At 36.7% G+C, this 16,582-nt stretch overlaps 1 protein-coding gene across 4 annotated transcripts in view; it reads left to right on the top strand.

Annotated features, from left to right (window-relative positions):
• Positions 1–16,582, top strand: part of LOC145297675 (uncharacterized) — a 1,369,001-nt gene that overhangs the window by 1,308,100 nt on the left and 44,319 nt on the right. The window lies entirely within an intron of this gene.

Raw genomic sequence — 16,582 nt, 5'->3', positions numbered from 1 at the left:
ACGTTCTAAGTTTTGGGAACATTTAAAGCATTCATAGCATATAAATTGCAACAAGTTGAATTCGTTTTGAAAATCTATATAATTATGAAACTCCGGTTTGTGCCTTGGTTTCAAAAAGATTTTCTGTTTGCCTATTTTATGACCGTCTTGTCTTAAATCGGATATTAAAAACCATCACTGCTATTCAAAGCATACACAAAGTCAACAATATTTTTTATATTTTAACTTATTTTAACAGGTTTTTTTACAAATAAATATCGTTACACTTCATCGAATTAAAAAGACTGATTTAAATATAAATATACAACATACATACAACCGTATTTATAACCATATTTATAAATATATTTAGTGCTTTTAGTAGTGCCCTTTCAGCTTTTTTAGTTTAATTTTTCAGTCCTCACTTAAAAATTCTCTTCTAGGAGATTAGAAACTTGATTTTAACAGTGCTCTGAGAGCCTCCTTAATTTTAATTAGTGCTTGCAGTAGTGCTCTGGAGGCCTCCTGAGTTTTATTTTTTTTCACTCATTACTTAAAAATGTTTTCTCAAACCATAAAAGATAATATAATCTCAAAATCATTTTTTATTTTGAACATTTTTCTATGATCCTTGAAGGGCCAACAGGTACAGTATTTTGTTAAATTTTAAATGATTTAAATGTCAACTTCAGTCCAATATTTAACTAGTTTCAAAGTGTTTTATTAAAGTTATTGATTTTATTATAAAACTGCCTTCCAAAATTATTATGCAAAACCAGTAAATAACAAAGTAATAAAGATTTCAACAATTGATTAAAAACTATAATAAAAGAAATATGAAACACATATGATAAGGTTTTGAAGTATTTGCATATTAATATAGTGCATCCTTTTTAATAACAATTCGTAGTCAATTGTCACTTGACATTGTCAATTCTTTGAACTTGACCTGGTTCAATTTCTGACATATACTTTTATCTTCACAATTGAAATTTTGATAAGATTCAGCCCGGGATTTGATCGTGGCAATTTCATTATCTTCCACTCCTTAAACGTTTTATACTAGAGAAATGTGCTGACACGTTAGATAGAGGAGAATGAATATTGCCATAGATAAATGTTACAATATTTGTCCTATAATGTGGTAGTTATTTAAATTGCTGCCCACATCAGCAATATTTGGCACAAGGCTGGGAAAATGGGGAACTATTGCAGGCTCTCCTAAAGAAGGGGCACTCCTGCAATGGCAAAAATTGCCTGAGTAACTCCATCGACATTCCCGGTCGGGGCGCCTCAGGCAGTAAGGGATGAACTTACTTACAACTTACAAGGCCTGGGAGGGTGGGCCTCCTTGGTATTACCCAGGCGGTGTACCTCAGTCCGACAGGTGCTGGGCCGGTTCCTGACCCCTCACCTGTCGGGCTGAGTGTCAAGTAACGAATCCTTGATGTGTACTATTATCCTGTCTCCCTGCAGCCGAAGCCGCTAGGAGACACATCCCCATCATAGTTGGACTATAATGGGGTATGATTCCGCACAATCGGGAGATTCCATTTATAAACGATGCTGCTAGGAACTGACGAATCGAATTAATTCACGTTCTGCTACCAACCAATCAAAAACCAGAATTGCTCCATAAATATTAAGCCTTTCTGTAGCAATTTCGCATATGTTTTTTCGTCTCGACACGGTAAGAATCTTTTGCTCTGTGGAACTGTCTACTGCAAACAAGTCACCTCTCAGGACTTGTGTAGAACAACGAACCATCAGAAACTGTTCTGAAACTAAACATGGCCTACACTTCTAGAATAAATACATACTTTACTTTAAAACTGCAAGATTATCATTCATCAAAAAATAAAGTGTTCTTGAAATTGCAATAATTATCACTATTCAATTTGACTACTTCATAAATAATCCAATGATGGTTAAGTCAATAATCACAGTACATGCAAGCTTTTTTTAGACAAATTTGGCACTGAAAGGAAACAAAAAATTTCATAACTTAGCCCGTGTAATTCAAAGTGTATAATCTTATACCAACATAACTCACTTGAAGTAGCCAATCTGAGGCTTCATTATAGCGTCTAGATGGGGCCTGAACCTAAATCTGAAGCACACAGTGTCCTTCAAGAGATGCCTGAACCAACTTGATCCTGACAATCAGCACGCCCTTGGTGTTGCGGGTCCCTTGCACATAATAGTTCATTGGATGCAAATCAGGTAAGTTGAGGAGAGGCAGCTGTTGGAACTTGTGAAGTGGTGGATATTTTTAGATAATCACTTCTGAGTTTTCATAGAGTTATGGCGTGGAGCTGAGATTTGCTACCATATATTTTCCTATAGCCAATGCTTGACAAGTGGATTATAACTCAATATAGTCATTTGAATTAAACCTCAATCCCTTTTCAAATATGTTATGTTTTCAAATATGTTATGTTGCATGAGGTGGCCTTCATTGAAACCACAGTGAAAGACCATCATAGTTTGAGGGAATTTGATCTTTATTATGTGCAGAGCTACATATTATGCAACTGATCTGAAAATAATCAAGCGGTGTCATAGTTCTTGGTGAGTATTTTTCCCTTACAACTCTGACGAGTAGTGATGATCCTCATTCAATGAACAGTGGTTTCCAGGAAGGATCATAACAGGCGTTCTGACTGTGTCTGCACAACGAATTTTGTTTAGAAACTGAAAATAATAAGGTGCGATATGATCCAAGCAAGCTGATTCAAACTTTGACTACAAAGAAAGCTTAGTCACGATTTTAATGCCCATCTTTCGCCAAAGTTTGAATCCCCTTGCTTGGATCATACTGGGCATACAGTAGAATTTTACTTGGAAAAAGTATTTCTTCTTGGTTCTATATTTCAGAAGACAAAAGAAAATGTCTTTATTAGTGCATTATTTATTATTTATAACTATTATTAGTTTATTATTTATTATTTATAACTATTATTAGTTTATTGTTTATTATTTATAACTATTATTAGTTTATTATTTATAATTATTATTAGATTATTATTTATTATTTATAATTATTATTAGTTTACTAACGTGCATGATTACTTCAATGGCTTTCTTCAATACGCTATTCTGGCTTATCACTAAGTCATAATTATCACAAAGAGACAAAGGGTATGTCCTTTCTGCCACTCGCACATGGAAAGAAGAAAAAAGAGAAGATGCAAGAAGCGTACCTGGTTTTAAATAAGAAGACCTGAAGTACATGATAAGCCCATATGACTGGGCAAGATTTGAGGTGGATAAAAGACATGGCTTGGAGGGAAAGAATGTCGATCTTTGTTCTTTGTACAGTGACCGAATGGTTGGAACAATTAGAGTTAGTGTGTGAAATGTGTGTTGTTGACAACGTCGAGTGTGTTCTACCACTCAGAGTGAGAGGCTTCGCTCTGTCAGTATATCAACGATTAGCCCGTGACTCAGTGGCATAACAACGGGGTGGCATTTTGAGAGGGTAAAAAAAAAATAAATAAATGAAAGCTAACAAAAAATATGAAATTTTATGCCGAAAAGGTTGTAAAATATCGGGACTTTTAGAGATATCGAAATCAGCAAAAATGTGTCCCTATTTTATGAGTGGCACACGTCAGGGGCGGCATTTTGAGAGATTGAAAATAGAAAAAATAAAACCTAACAAAAAATCGGAATTTTTTTTTACCCAAAATCTTTTTAAAAATCGGAATATTTGGTGGTATTCGAATCGGGAAAATGTGTTCCTATTGTACGAGCGGCACATATCAGAGGGCGGCATTTCGTGAGGATAAAAATATAAAATAGAAAAAATAAATAAAAGTTAACAAAATATCTTTAATTTTATACCGAAAGGTTTGTAAAAAAAATCAGAACTATTTTAGGTATTGGAATCGGAAAAAAAATGTGCCCCTATTTTACGAGCGGCACATGTCAGGGGCGGCATTTAGAGAGAAAATAGAAAAAATAAATTAAAACTTAAGTAAAATTCTGAAATCGAAACTTTTTGAGGTATCGGAATCGGTAAAAATTTACGATTTCATAACCGATTGTTTTAAATTTTTTAATTTAATTTTTCATTATTGGTACTAATGATAAATGTTTATTGATTTTAAATTATCACTAAAACTAAAATGATAATAATATCAAAATACGAGGTAACTTTATTTTATTTGTAAAACCAAGTTTTAAAAAAGTGGCAAAGACTAGGTAACCTTTCAAAGAATGTGTCGGAATTTATCTTGCTTCCATATGAATTCAACGCTAAAGTAACTAACCTGAAAAAAAAAACAGCATGAAACAAAAGAGGGGGAGGGGTAGAGAATAAAATATAAACATCTTGCTTTGAAACGAAGAAGAAATTTTATTTACAATAATAAGTTGCAAATTTTTCCCTTTACGGGCATTAAACTTAAGAAACGCCAAAGTAGCATATTATGAAAAAAATAACAACACTGGTTCTTATAAAGATGTGTGTATCCATTAACGAATACAATAATAATATTCAAAATAGTATCTCCTAATCAAACTCGCATATGAAATTAATTTTAGGAGCGTATTCACATATTGAAAGCCAGTCAGGCACGTGCCTTTTTCTTTTTTTTTTGTTTAAAGTCCTTTTAGAATTTTCTCTCCCTCCATGCTTGTGTGCAAACCGTAGACACACAGATGAATTTCAGAAGCAAGACCTCGTCGCTTGTCCGGATAGGAGATTCCAAAATTCCTTGTCACGTAAAAAAGGTATTTTCTTTAAAATAATTTCACTCCTAAAATACGTGCAAAACCGTAGTCACGTAGATAGTTTTCATAAGTATGTCTTGTCACATATACGGGTTTTCTTCTTTGAAGAATGCTCGTCAAAATTCCATTCTCAACGGCGGGCAATGAAACAGCGTTCAATCTCCACGTCAGCGGAATTTCAAAGAGAAAGAATCTCGCGCTGGGCTCATGACATCATTACAGAGCTAGCATTTTCCTTTTCTCAAATTAAAGGGAGTTTCGTACAAACCCAAAATATACGAAACTAAAAATCATAAAGGATACAAAATACAGAAAATCATATAAAAGAACCAGATAAACAATAATAAATGTGAACAGGGGGGATGCACCATTATTGGTACAAAAAATTCCAATAAAAGCAGTTGATTTACATGTTCCAAAAACTGTTGAAATATTAAACAAAACATTTTTGTCAAGAAAAATACTTTCAAACATCACTGATAATTTAATGATACAACGGAAAATTAGCAACAGAAAATTATGTAATTTTGGAATTGTAGAAACATTAAGCAAGTACAGAATAAAAATCGACTGTAAACAGATTTTATGATCGTCATATCAGGGAATATAATTTTAAATCGGAAGTGTTACACCTCAAATACTATTTAAGTGGCTTTCTATTTGACAGTTTAAATACTGCCGAATTTCTGTCAAGTTTCGAACAATCACGAAGTAATTGATTTTTTTTTTTCAAACGATTAACAAAATTTTATAATAACTGATTCTTTACGATTAAACCGAAATTTATTATGATGAGTTAATTCTGGTAATAGGATTTTAATTTTTTACTTTTTTTACTAATATAATAATTGTGAAAGATAATACAAGAAAAATCTCCTTAGAACACGTATTTAACTTAGACAAATCGACTTACTTGCTTTCAAACAAGAGTAAATATTTAAAAATATGTATATTTCTGTGAGAGGCACTTAAATCCTATTTAAAACTATACCATCTTTAAGAATGGTCTTAAACTTTATCTTCAATTGACATTTATTCCGTAGTGCTTAACAGACAATTATATGCCAGCAGAGGGGGCAAATTTTACGACCGCCCCGGGCGGCAAAATCTGATGCTACGCCACTGCCGTGAGATTTAAAGCAGGTGAAACAAACATTTCTCATGGCTTTTGTACCAGAGCCTTTTGTTGCATTCATTAAGTTTGTCTCTTGTCGTTTTTATACCCTGATGAAACTGTAATATTTGTTTATTGGTTGTTATAACTGACAAAGTGGATACAAATATTAGCTTGAGAGGAATATTTTATTTTCTTAGTTTTTACATACTTTTTGAATTCTGTGTCTGCTCTTCGCAGGACACGTGTGACAATGTAGAAGCCTGGAGACTGACTGTCCAATCCTTTTTAGGTCAATCATCGGTCAAAGAGAGAGAGAGAGAAAGAGAGAGAGAGAGAGAGAGAGAGAGAGAGTGTGTGTGTGTGTGTGTGTGTGTGTGTGTGTGTGTGTGTGTGTGTTTATTTGCAGTTGGCGTAATTCCCTTTGAGTTAATTTTAAAGCCTAAGAAGTCAAGGGCAGTTACGTTGAAAATCGATTTGGAGAGTGATATTTTGAGATTGTTTTCTTGAAGGATTTGGAAAACTCTGTCGATATCTTTTTTATGGGATTGTTCGCCATTGCTGAAAATGAGTATATCATCGATATATACGAAGACACAGTCGATATCCCGAAAGATTCTGTCCATATATCTCTGAAAGGTAGCCGAAGAATTCTTTCATCCGAACGGCATAAATTCATATTGATATAGTCCCATTGGCGAAATAACTGCAGTTTTTGGAATATCATCTGGGTGCCTTTTAATTTGATGATAGGCTGAAATTAAATCAATTTTTGAAAATCGTTGTTTATCAGTGAGTTTAGTAGTAAAGGAATTAATATTAGGGATGGAGTATCTATCACTTTTAGTGATACTGTTTAAGGCGCGGTAGTCTCCACAGCCGCAATATCCTCCACTCTGTTAAGGTACTAGATGTAGTGGGCTTGACCATTCGCTGTCTGAAGGGGTTATTACTCCTTCATTTATTAGTCTCTTAAATTCTTCTTTTGTAGCAGTCAGCTTTTCAGCAGACAGTTGTCTGGATTTAGAAAAAACTGGTGAGTGACTATAGAGGTTTATCAGGTTTGTGTCTAACTCTCTGACTCCATAGAAATAAATAGAAAAAAAACATATTTTAAGGGTGAATAAAAAAAGGCAACTTTATTTACTATTTGGGAGGTATATAGAGAAGGTTCGTTTTGTGGCAGAAGAGAATGTTCGTGAAATGTGTGTGAGAAAATCAACAGAAAGAATGTTTATTGGGTTATACTTATCGGTTTAGGTGGGAACAAAGTTGGTTTGAATTTACTTCGGTGTCTTCCTTTTCTGGTTTTCGTGAACGAAGCAGTGTTTAATCATTCAAGGCATTCGGGCCATAATGTGGGGTCAGTACGTCGTTTTTGACTTCCATAACCTTTTCAGGGCTCCGCCGGCCGCATGGAAAATCAACCGTTCTTTCTTTTCTTCTTCTTCAAAACTCCAGAAAAAAAACGTGCCAAAAACCAAACTTCCTTTTTCCACCGGAAGTCCCGCATCTTCCAGTCCATATCACTTTTTATTAATCCCCACAACTACCTGTGTCGATTCTATGATAAATACCGCATTAGTTATTGTTTTTGTTGGTGTGAGGAGAGATAATTTCTGGGTATTTATCTAAGCTTGTTTTAATATATATTTGTATATATTTGCTTCGTTTATGACCACATTTACAGGAGCAGTAGTGTTTAATAACAACTTCTTTTTAGTGGTTGTTGTTGGGTCATAAATTGTCCTGTTTTTGCAGTCGATAGTGAGGCCAAAGTTATTTAGAAAGTCAATTCCGAGGAGGGGATTGGTGATATCAGCATCCACGAATGTCCATGAAAAGGTCCTTCTTAAGCTTGGTATTGCAATCTCCAGGTTAGCTTGGCCATGGCATTTTATTTTCTCTCCGTTGGCAGTGGTGAGTGATACTGGTGTTGGGTATAACGTCACGCGTTTTAACGTGGACGTCGGTATTATTGAGAGGCTTGCACCAGTGTCTACTATAAATTGTAAAATTGTTGTCCCTAATCTTGCTTTGATTTGTAGTAGCAGCGAACACAAGGGGACTGAAACGGTTCGCGCTACTAGTTTTCCGAGGCTGTTGGTGGTGGTGTGGGTTGACACGAGCTTGGTAACTGTTGTGGTGGCAACCACTTATTTGCATATGCGAATAACATAACACTATAAATGGCAAGCCTAGGTTGGCCTTGGTGTGTCTTACTCAAATGCCACCAGAAGTGACGCCGAAGAGCGTACATGTCCTCCCACCAAGACTCTCTGACTCGACACCGTCATTTGTACATATTGTAAATATACCTTTTCTTTAATACACTTATTATTGCGTTATCTTGTTGTTTGCGTCTTCATTGTATTTCCTTACTAATTATTGTTCAACCTTGCAACCACAACAGTTGGCGACAAGATATGAAGCGTCAAATATAACAGTTTGACGAAGAACTATTTAAAAAAAAAAAATTTTTTAAAGTACAACGCAAAGGTTGACCATTTTTTTTAAGGAATGCAAAGTGTTGATGAGCAAACGGATTTTACGCTAAAGAGAAGTTTCAACTCAAGTGAAAAAAAAAAACTCTAACGTGGCAAAAGCGACAATTTACGCCGTTTTCTGGGAATCCGACTTGCAAACGAATGTAAAAGTGAATTTTTGTTTGTCGCTACACGACAAATCTTACTAAAGGACCAACTTGCAAACGAAAAGCGAACTTCGCAAAAACGACAGGTCAGACCCGTATTACGAAAAGCAAGGAAGTAACCTACGGAAAAAGTTCACCAGTGGAGTCTAATTACTGTTCTCCGTAAACAAAACAACAACTAAAGGACTTTTTAATTAATGTTTTGGTTGACGTCGGTACTAAAAGGAAATACCACAGCTAAAATTAAAATTCAAGGAAAGGATTTTTTTTCTTGAAGTTGTCACTGAATAACGGATAATACAGTAAAGCGTCACGGAAAAAAAAGGTAAACTCAATTTAAGAGGTATTTTAATTACTAAAATACTAGAGAAAAAAAAACTCAAAGAACTAAATGTACTGCATACATTTATTCAATTGTGACTCGATTAAAAAAAAAACCCAAACTTTTATTTTGTGGAAAGAGTTTCTTATTAGTAAGTGCCTAAAAACAGAAAGTCAATTCCATTTCGTGATTCCAGATAAACCTGTTTTATTTATTTATTTTTTTTGCAGCGTGACTCGCAAAAAGAATATATTATTGCAAGCAGCGATATTATTATTGAAAACAGGAGCTTACAGCAATTTGCTTTTTTGTTGTAACCCAAACCGGTGTATATTGTATATGGTACAATATTTTTTTTAACTACACACTAAAAAAAAAAAAAACATGGAAGACTTATCAAAAATGTTCATGCAATTTTTACAGGCACAGGCTGACCGCGAGGAAAAGAGAGAGGACAGATTATTGAAATGGCAGCAGGAACAAGAAGAAAAGCAGAAAATGGCACAATTAAAGCAGAAAAAACTGCAATTGGAACAGGAAGAAAGGCATAAGAAACTACAATTGGAATATAAAGAAAGACAAGATTGGGTACATCAGAACACAGCAAATTCGTAGATTACATATTACCTAAAAAAACTGCGGAATTAGAGTTCATGGAAGCTGTAAAATTACTAAAAGAATTATTTAATCCAAATATATCTCTTTTTCATAAAAGATGGCTGTGCATGAATCTAAGAAAGATGGACAACCAAGATTATTTGACATACGCATCAGTTGTCAATAAAAACTGCGATAATTTTAAGCTTGCAGAACTAACGGTAGAAGATTTTAAATGTCTAATCTTCGCTCAAGGGTTAGTTTCCACGAAAAATGCAGAAATACGCAGACGAGTGTTGTCTAAGCTAGAATCTGAGCAAGATTTAACCCTCCAGAAACTAGCAGAGGACTGTGAAAGGGCCGTTACACTAAAAAAGGATTCAACAAATATAGAAGAATCCGGAGTGGCATATGTAAGAAAAGTTAGAAAACCATACGCACCAACCAAGAACTTTACAAAGAAAAGCAATGGAACGGGATATTCCAAAGATAATAACCATAAATATAGTACACAATATAACAAGCCTCTTCCTAGATATAACTGTAAGAGATGTGCAGAAAAGCATTGGGAATCAGATTGTCCTTATAAGAAGAAAAAATGCTACATTTGTAAGAAGGTGGGACACAAAAGCGATTGCTGCAAATATAAAGATTACACCAGAAAGAGAGTACAGCAAACAAAATCTAATACAAAATTAGACAAAGATCGGCGAAAATACGTAAAAGTGGAAATATTTAAAACATCAATAAAGTTACAACTCGACTCCGGCTCCGATGTTTCTATAATAAACCTGAATACGTGGAAAAAGTTGGGAAAACCGGCCATGATGAAAACAGCCCGGACGGTAACTGGTGGTGGTATAAAATTTGAAGGAGAAGTTGTCCTCCCGATAAAATTGAAAGGGATTTCGAAGAAATTAAAAATATTCGTACTAAAAAATAGTGAAAATCTGTTTGGAATAGATTTAATTGAGAAATTCGGACTATGGGATAAGCCAATCAATACATTCTGTAAAAAATTAGAATGTTCTTCTCCAACAACAGTAAATATAAAAGACGATTTAAAAGAATTATTTCCTGAGGCATTCACGACTAACTTAGGTCGCTGCAATAAATTCAAGGCCTCGTTTGAACTTAAAGAAAACGCCAGCCCAATTTTTAGAAAAAAGCGAAATGTTCCGTTCGCTGGGTTGGAAAAGATTGATAAAGAATTAAATAGGTTGGAATAGACGGGAATTCTATCAAAAATAGAACACAGCGAGTGGGCAGCTCCCACCGTATACGTAAAGAAAAAGAATGACGAAGTTAGAGTGTGCGCAGACTTTTCGACCGGGGTCAACTATTATTAAAAGATCACCATTACCCCCTACCAAGCCCAGAGGAAATATTCATGAAGTTGAATGGGGGTAAATCTTCTCCAAGATAGACTTGAGCGACGCGTATTTGCAAATACCGGTCGAGGAGAATTGCTCAAAAATACTATGCATCAATACGCATAAGGGATTATACAAATACAACCGATTGCCTTTTGGCATCAAAGTAGCGCCTGCCATCTTTCAGCAAGCGATGGACACCATGCTAAGTGGTATTGAGTGCGCATGTGCATACCTGGACGACATTGTTGTCAGGAGCAAATCCCTAGAAGAACATAAGGAACATTTGAAACAAGTATTTACTCGAATACAAGAATTCGGCTTTAAAGTAAAAGAAAGTAAATGTGACTTTTGTATGAGCGAGATTAAGTATCTTGGACACATAATAAACAAACATGGACGACGTCCAGACCCAGACAGATCTGCGGCAATAAAAAATATGCCAGCACCCGATAATGTAACAACCTTGCAGAGTTTCTTAGGACTCGCAAATTATTACCAATCTTTTATTGAAGGAATTGCGAGCCCCCTTAAATAATCTGCTTAAAAAGGATACACCGTGGAACTGGACGCAAGAATGTTAAACCGCTTTTGACAAAATAAAGAGCGCACTAACCTCCGAATTATTCTTAACGCACTTTGACACAAACTTAAAAATAGTCGTCGCTAGTGACGCTAGCTCCTACGGCTAGCATGCATTCAACATATTATGCCGGATGGGTCTAGAAAACCAATAGTGCATGCTTCGAGAACGCTGATACCAGCCGAAAGGGCATATTCACAAATCGAAAAAGAAGCGTTGAGCATAATCTTTGCCGTGACTAAATTTCACCGACATTTATATGGTAGACAATTCATACTTGAAACCGACCATAAACCGTTAGTCACGATCTATGGATCAAAAAAAGGATGGGGTACAATACTACTTAATTACGATTTCCAGCTACAACATCTAGCATCAAAAAAGATTTGCCATGCGGATGGACTGTCAAGACTGATACCACAGAAACACAATCTGGAAGAACCAGTCATTGCAGCAATTCGGACAAATGTTGAAGTAAAAAATATGGTAGCAAACATCATTAAGGAACTACCCGTAACTTTGTCGGACATTAAAAGGGAAGCCGAGAAAGACGAATATATAAAGGACATAAAAAAGAAAATTATAACGGACACAAAGGTGCAGGAAGTTTTCTCCATATGTGTCGATATGTTACTGTACAGCGAGAGAGTGGTAATACCCAAAACATTGCAGAATAGGATGTTAAGAGATTTCCACACAGGACATCCGGGGATAAATCGAACGAAGTCGTTAATGAGAAGCTACGTGTACTGGCGTAACATGGACACTGACATAGCGACAACAATTGATAAATGTAAAGGATGCCAGTTAGCGGTAAAATCTCCACCTATAGTACACAAACCTTGGCCGAAAACCGACCAACCATGGTCGAGAATCCACATGAACTTTGCTGGTCCAGTAGGTGAAAACTATTATTTAATTGTAGTGGATAGTTTCACAAAATGGCTGTAGGTAATGCGTTGCAGGAATCCAACAACGAACAACTCAATAGGGTTCCTACACGAGTTGTTTGCAAGATTCGGTGTACCAGACACACTGGTCACTGACAATGGAACGCAGTTCACATCCGCAGAGTTTAAGGAATTTTGCGACACGTTCCGAGTGAAGCACATCACGACTCCGCCGTATCATCCAAGGTCGAACGGCCTCGCGGAAAGGTTCGTGGACACGCTAAAACGAGCGTTAAAGAAATCCATTGGAACACCAACAGAAAAAGCTTTGCAACAATTCTTGCAAGTATATAGGATTACACCACATCCTAGTACACCATCAAACATATCACCAGCTGATCTAATGTTTGCCAGAAAGGTAAAATCAGCGTTTGACAAACTATTGCCAAGGCAGGCAATTATCCGAAACACTACACACACGAGAAGAAAGAAATATAACTCGGGAGATCGAGTATATTTTAAGTGCTACAGAAATAACACATCTTACTGGGAATGTGGAGTAGTGGATAAACGCATTGGTGATTGTACATACATGATTAAAGGTCCACAGAATATACATAAAAGGCACCTAAATCAGATAAAAAAACGTCATATCCAAGATGATGATGATACGACAACAGTCGAAGAGGAGGACACCATAGATATCATATACGAATCTTTTAATTTGGAACCGCCTCAAAATGCACCTGAACCCCGAAGATCAGGTAGGAAAAGAAAAGTGAATGAACCATTAATGGTAAACCCAAAAAGAAAAGATATTGAAATTTGTGTGACTTCAAATCTTGGGAGGGGGGTGTTGTGGTGGTAACTACTTATTTGCATATGCGAATAACATAACACTATAAATGGCAAGCCTAGGTTGGCCTTGGTGTGTCTTACTCAAATGCCTCCAGAAGTGACGCCGAAGAGCGTACATGTCCTCCCACCAAGACTCTCTGACTCGACACCGTCATTTGTACATATTGTAAATATACCTTTTCTTTAATACACTTATTATTGCGTTATCTTGTTGTTTGCGTCTTCATTGTATTTCCTTACTAATTATTGTTCAACCTTGCAACCACAACAGTAACATTTTGATGTTCTGTTTCTTTGGCCATTTACACCACGGTTTGCAGGTTCTTGCCTGCTTAGCAAAGGTGCGCTCTGCATATTTTAGTTTTTTGTTTTGGGAAATGGGGTTTTATTCCTATCGGTATACGGACGTTTTTATTCCTTTCTGTGTGCTGCTGCTGAGTGGTGAATGCTGTTGCTGTTCCGTTCATGTTATTTAATAAGGGAATTAATTTGTCCGCTAATTTTCCAAGTTGGGATAAATTTAGTTCTTTTTGAGAGGCAATGATGGGGGAAATTGTTGCAGGTAAGGCCTGAAGAAATTTATGAAGAACAATTTCTTCGCCGACGCCTATCCTTTTTGCTATAGAGAGCATCTCCTGTAAATATGCTGATGGACGGCCTGTTATTGTGTTTGTAGACATTAACTTGTCTAGCAACTCAGGCTTTGTTCTTTCATTCGCTTCAATTAAGGAGCATTTCAGTTCCTCATAGTCCTTTTTGTTTAAAATATGAAGCGGTATTTTTGTTACCACCTCTGCAGGCAGAGCTGATATGACCGTATAAAAGTTTGTTGTCGAATTTGTAATGTTCCGCAGATGGAATTGCACTTCCAGAATGGAAAACCAGCCATTCACTGCTGTTTCCATGAATTCCGGCGGTTTTATTGTAATTTGTTGTAAGGAAGCTTCTTCCATTTAAATTTTTTTTTTTGTATATAAAAATATATTCTAGTATTTTTCTTTTAACCGAAGAAAGGTGGAAAAAAATATAGTTTGTTTTACTTACATCGAAGGTTCTCTTTGAAAACGTTTGTGACATGAAATAACAGTTACTTGTAATTTTCCTGAAAACTCCAAAAAGTGTTTCTTTCCTTTCAGTCCTGGGTAAAATTAGTTTGTTTCTTGAGGTTGTAATGTCCTTTTTGTCGGGTCACCATTGTAATATTTGTTTATTGGTTGTTATAACTGACAAAGTGGATACAAATATTAGCTTGAGAGGAATATTTTATTTCCTTAGTTTTTACATACTTTTAGAATTCTGTGTCTGCTCTTCGCAGGACATGTGTGACAACGTAGAAGCCTGGAGACTGACTGTCCAATCCTTTTTAGGTCAATCATCGGTCAAAGAGAGAGAGAGAGAGAGAGAGAGAGAGAGAGAGAAAGAAAGAGAGAGAGAGAGTAGGTGGGTGGGTGGGTGGTTGAGCGAGCAGCAACAGCAGAAGAGAAAAGAGAATAGATTTGTGGGTATCTTGGTTAGTTGAGTTCTTTTAGCGAAAGAGAGGATTAAAGAAACAATGTCTTTTCTTCATGGTAGTAGTATGTGGCCTGAGATCACTTAGGTTCACTCCTACAAAACTGTGGGCAAATACTTGAGTAGCCTACAAGACCTGGCACGTTTGATCGAAGAAAACCTCTCTGACTGGTGTGCTTTCATATCAGGACTCCCCGCTTAGACAACAATTGCGTGGGTCCTCAAGGATGGAGCACATGACTCGAGAGCAGATCCTTGCTAGGGCTCGAGCTCTTATAACAGAAAAGGTAGAGGTGGGTGAGCTTATTGCTAAAGCGGCTGTATGATGTAGAGTTTTTCCTTGTGTGCCTGTAGACTCACCTCCAACTCGACCAGCAATACAGTAACACAGGCGTGGAGGCCCTAATCACTTTGCTGACTGGGGAATAAGCAAGAAGAGCTCTCCCAGAAACATGCTGTTATTAGTGCTCGCAATAAGAACATGTCACATTGAGGTGTTTGGAAAATGCAAAATGGGGCAAGAAGCCAGCACTACTCTCTCCCCACATAAACTAGAAAAAGTGCTCCCATAATCAATGGGATGGATTAGATATCGTTAGTGGATTCCAGATGCTTCTCATTTGTTGTGAGTTGCTATGTCTACTCAAAGTCTCATGGCAAGCGGGAAATGCCATAGTGTTGGCAGCATAACTTTAACAGTGTCCAACAGAAATCCTCTGAAGACTAATGTACTAGTAATGAACAAATGATTTAACCTGCTGCTGGAAATGGATGCTATCAAGAAACTCAGTGGTGTACGTATCGACGAAGGAGACAAGGTACATTTTGATGAGGCTACTCTTGCTATTGAACTGGAACAGCTGAACTTTTGCACAGAGTTCGACTAACACACCAAATTTTGAATGGTTTCATGGAAGTGGTCAGGTGATCAGCTGCCAGAAAAATTATGCCACAAAGTACCAAACTTGTGCAGAATGCAATAAGGAGTTACAAGCCTTGATTGATAATTTTTTTATACAATTTTCACCCCAAACAAAGCGCAGTGACACTTTGAAATAGGGGGCTACTATCGAGGATATAAGTTTCAGGGATATATTGAAGGGAGATAAGTAGCAAGATGTCTGTTCACATTACACTTGAACTTCTGCATGTCAGTACTGTTGGGAAAGCGGAACCCCGGAAGGAAGTTCCAAAGTCTAGCAGTTCTGGGGAAGAAACTATTGGAGTAGAAGGCTTTTTTACACCTAGAGATCTCTACTATGTAGGGATGGGATTTAGCTGCTTGTCAGATTTGTCGGGGATATTTATGTCGAGGGGGTACAAGTGCATGTAGTTCATCAGAGCATTCACCATTAAAATACTTGTAAAGCAGGCAGAGAGATGCAACATTTCGTTGATGGGACAGAGGCTGAAGCCTGGATGACAGTTCAAGACCTATGAGGTTGGCGACTCTCTTTTGAGCCCTGTCCAGGAGTGAGAGACAAGCAGCAGATGCACCAGCCCAAATGTGACAACAGTACTCCATACATAGGTGAATGGTGGCCTTATAGAGATACAGGATACTTTCAGGTGTAAGTAGCTTTCTAGCATGGTAGAGAGAGCCCAACTTCTTTGCAGCAGCCTTGGCAATGCTCTTAATGTATCTGTTCCAATTCATGTTCCCTGTGAACATTAGGAAGTACTTTCAGGTAATGTTTTTAGTCATTGCTATTGGTGGTAGAGAAGGTTTCTTGTAATTATTGAAGGAAACAAGCTTAGTCTTGGAAGCATTGAATGTGACCATCCATTTTTGTCCCCATTCCATTACAGATTGGAGGTCTGCATCTAGTGTTTCTGCCATTTCCTTAGATATGTGTTCTTTTTCCCCCCTTTATGCCTGTTATAGAGCGTGCTGTCATCAGCAAATATACTCATCTCAGAGACAATTTTATCTGGGAGGTCATTTATGAATATTAGGAATAACAGAG

The sequence above is a fragment of the Euprymna scolopes genome, chromosome 18 (assembly GCF_053919585.1).
Source record: "Euprymna scolopes isolate OS-2025 chromosome 18, ASM5391958v1, whole genome shotgun sequence".
NCBI lineage: Eukaryota > Metazoa > Mollusca > Cephalopoda > Sepiida > Sepiolidae > Euprymna > Euprymna scolopes.
The sequence above is the reverse complement of the archived record's forward strand: the minus strand, read 5'-3'. Positions and strand labels throughout refer to the sequence as shown.